Source organism: Colobus angolensis, unplaced genomic scaffold (assembly GCF_000951035.1).
Source record: "Colobus angolensis palliatus isolate OR3802 unplaced genomic scaffold, Cang.pa_1.0 Scaffold383, whole genome shotgun sequence".
Lineage (NCBI taxonomy): Eukaryota > Metazoa > Chordata > Mammalia > Primates > Cercopithecidae > Colobus > Colobus angolensis.
Window position 1 is genome coordinate 65,873 of NW_012117188.1, and position 4,199 is coordinate 70,071.

A 4,199-nucleotide genomic window follows, 5' to 3' on the forward strand; every position below is an offset into this window, starting at 1 on the left:
TTTTGGTGGGAACCCAAGGTATAAACACTTTGATTAAGATAGTTTCCTTTGACCTAAGGCAATCCTCTACAGAATTCTCCTAGAATCGTTCTCAGAGCAGCTAGGGGACAGGGGAACAACCAGTGAAGAAAATCTGGGTGAGGCACCACTCTAACTATTTTTTGACAGCTTGCTATACTTTAATGTATAATACTCAATTCAAGGTACAAGACAATTGCATCTAACATTGTTATAAATAAAAGAGACATCAGATCAGTTATTAAGGGCTTCAGAACATCAAGGACCCCAGTTATGAGCAGCATCTTCATAACCTCCATGTTTAACATGTTTATTTTCTGGGCATAATTTAATAAGATCATCAATTTGAAGAATGGTAACTGCAGCTTCTGTTGCAAATTTCAAACTCTTTGAAATAGTTGGTTCAAACACCCTTGCTTGTTTGCTGTGTCTAGGTTTACCGCTGCTCAAATCAAGACCAATTCATTTTAGATTTTTACGTTCTGGGTTAACTTGAGCCTCATTATGAAAAGCTCTTAAACTGTGCAAACCGATCTGTGGAGTTCTGGGCAGCATTAATTGTCAGTGTATTAGGAATAAAAAGAAGAGTTCTTGCAAACTCTGCAATAGCAAGCTGTTCCTGAGACCCCATGCTGGTTTCATAGTTTTCAGGGTATATGGAAAAGGCTGCTTCTACAGCACTCCCAGCTAACGTCATGGATTTTGACTCCAAAACGTTGTTCACTCCGCAAAGAGCATCATGTAGAGTGCCCCATCTCATCACATATGAAATCATTTGCCCCACATAGATAATTGGTGCAGATGCACAAGCCTTACTGGTTTTGAATAAGATCAGCTTATCATCACAAATTCTTTCCTGTACCACTTCTTCCATGTGTGCCAACATTGCAATTTCAAAAGTTTCTTCACCCTTCAAATTGGCCAGGGTTGACAGAATAGTCCCTCCGGAAGCTTTAGCAATGCATTTAAGGTCCCTTTTTAGAGCTCTTCTGGTTGCCATAGACCCCGCCTCTACAAATTACTTTGACACATATCATCAATTCCACCAGCTATTAGAATAATATTGGCATCAGTTGCCAGGATCTTCGGAATTCTCTCCTTGATAATATCTGATTCTCTCTATCTAATTTGGTCCAGTTTTTCAGGGTCTGTAATGATCAGCTGTACATCAAGTATATTAGTCCATTCTCACACTGTTATAAAGAACTGCCCAGACTGGGTAATTAATAAAGGAAAGAGGTTTAATTGACTGACAGTTTTACAGGGTTTGGGAGACCTCAGGAACTTACAATCCTGGCTGAAGAGTCAGGAAAGATGTCCTTCTTCACATGGCAGCAGAAAGGAGAAGTGCAGAGGGAAAGGGGGAATAGCTCCTTATAAAACCATCAGATCTTGTCAGAACTCACTATCATGAGAACAGCATGGAGTCCCTCTCCCAACACGTGGGAATTACAATTTGGATTGCAATTCAATGTGAGATTTGGTTGGGGACACAGAGCCAGACCATATCACAAAACTTTATTTTTGTTTTTTACAGGCTAAAGTTAAGGCAAGCAATTTTCGCATTAACAATTCTTTTGGGCGTGTCCTGGGATCCCACCACACAGCTGAGTGCATAGCCACTGACCAGCATATTCTCCATCTGACTTCTTGCATAGACTTTCAGAATATTAGCAGAATTGACTGGATAGCGAGGCTGGCCTCTTAATATCTGTGTATGTAATAACAAGTAAAACATCTACTACTGTATTAGTAAAGAAATCACCATTTATTCCAATGATTTTGGAAGACATCCATGTCTCAGTGGCATTAATCAGGCCATCTTTTCCCAGTTCATCTGTGTTAATAATTAGGTTTTAACTGATATAACACAGGGCTTCCCACTGAGGTAGTTCCATCTCCAACTTCTTTGTCTTGCAGGTCAGTCAGCTCACAAAGAACTTTAGCTGCAAGATTGTTCTACCTCCAGTAACTTCAGGATGGCTGCACCATCATTAGTAATGGTTACATCACCAACATTTTATCCAAGCCAGTTGGACCAAGAGAACTTTTCACAGTATTGGCAATTGAAGTTTAAGCCATAACGTTCTGGGAGCGGACCACCTCCCCAGGGCTGCGGTCTCGGTCCCTGAACATGGACAAAAGCCCCTCTATCTTCATCTCAGGGGTATACATCAACTTCCACTCACACACATCATGCACCTCAGCCAACCAGCGACCACAGCAGCGATGCGTGGAGCCGACCCGAGTGACACTGCAGGGACTGCTGGGTAACACCGCTCCACCAGCCTCCCAGCTTCCCAGCTTCCCCGCTTCCCTCACGCCTGGCTGCGGGACGTGGCAGGAAGGCTAGTGTGAATTTTTAACTTGGGCAAAAATTTGTTTTTGGAGGGCATGGGAGGGGGAAAACTAAGACACTGCAATGCTTCATGGTTCTCCAAAGGACCAGTGTATAAAGAGATGTGCAATATATCCACAGTATCAACATTTTATGGGAGGAGGGAATAAATAGGGGGAAAGAATTCTGAAAGTTCCTTAGGAGGGTAATGATGGAAAAAAAAAAAAAAGGTTGAGAAACACTGCAATATGGGATGCAGTCTGTTTGTTCTCTGAAGTGGTAATGCATTGATTGATTTCTACATCAACTGATTGTACATGTGCTATTTGTTTTGTATTTCCCTCAGTGCATAGTACATCAGCATATAACAGTTAATAGTAGTGGTCCCCTACTTGTGGAATTTATATATAGCAGCTGTCCCAGGTCATGAAAGAAATTCCACCTGGATCTGTTTATTTCCTTCTTGAATAGAAGACAAGACTTTCCTCTTCATGTTCTCAACTCCATCCAAAATGTTTAAGTACAAAACTCTCAATTCCCGAAGTTGGAGGTTACAATGCGCTATGATCGCTCCACTGCATTCCAGCCTGGGCAACAGAGTGAGACTCTGTCTCTAAAAAATAAAAATAAATAAAAAATAGAAAATAGAAAATAAAAATAAAATTCTCAGTTTAGGATTTAAAAATATTTGATGTTGGTGATCAATCGACTTTATCCATTCTAATATACTTCCTGAAAAGTCAGTCTTTCTTCCCTTTCCCAATTCCTCTGCCTGTTTCTCTCCAGTTCTCATTTGTTTCCCCATTTCCCCTCTTTCTACCAGCTTCCAGTGTGACTTAATCTTTCCAATCTGAAAATCTGGGCCTGTAAATTTGCATCTGCTGATTATTGAGATATATCTTTCAGCTCTAACCCCACCTTTCCACATTTGAATTGTGATGCTGGTTCTGGGACTCTTTCAACCATTGTCTCCCCTTTGTTGGATGTCTCCCAGTTCAGCTCTACCTAAAGAAGATACACAGAAGGGATGCTGAGGGTAGGCAGAAGGAAAAGACATGTGTTCCTTGCTATGTGCTGGCTGCTCCCACCAGGTTCACCACAGCAAAGCAGTTCATCTGAGCAGTGGCAGTGGATCTGGCTTCCAATTTTTCCACACTCATGTAACTAACCTCATTGTACCCTTTAGAGACACCAGCACTGACGGCCGCATGTTACCTCCAACAGGAGTCTGAGTCCCAGCTCTGTTAAACCCTTTTCCCAAGTACCTGTTCCAACCACTTCACTTTGTTCCTCTGGCATTTACTAGATCTGGGTCACCGCCATGCTTCTTTTTTTTGCCTTTGCAGCTCCCAATTCCTTAAATTCTCTCTGTTAAAATAACTGCTAAGATTTCTGTGTTTTTGACTAGACTCTAGGCCCCAAATGCTATACGCTGCTCTTGGTCCAAGATTTATCTGATTCTTTGTTTTTACTTTGTAAAAACTAGAGGATGAGGGGACACTTGTTTCAGGGTACCTGAGGGAAAAAACTGATGAGAATGGAAATACACAAAAAGCAGAGTCATACTTTTGGGATCTAGACCACAGAATTATGTAAATAACTAATAGTATAATATTTCTACTGAATTTCTGTACTGGGTTGAATTGTGTCCACCAAAACATATGCTGAAGTCATAATCTTTGGTATCTATGAAAATGACATTTTTTGGAAATAGGGTCTCTGCAGCTGAATCATGTTAAGGGGAGGTCATACTGTGTTAAGGTGGGCCCTAATATAATGATGAGTATTCTCACGACAGAATGGAAACTGGGACACAAAGACAGAGGCATATAAAGAGATGGCC

At 41.2% G+C, this 4,199-nt stretch overlaps 1 pseudogene; it reads right to left on the reverse strand.

Annotated features, from left to right (window-relative positions):
* Nucleotides 1-276: 276 nt before the first annotated feature.
* Nucleotides 277-3,516, reverse strand: LOC105520654 (annotated as a pseudogene).
* Between the last annotated feature and the right edge of the window lie 683 nt (nt 3,517-4,199).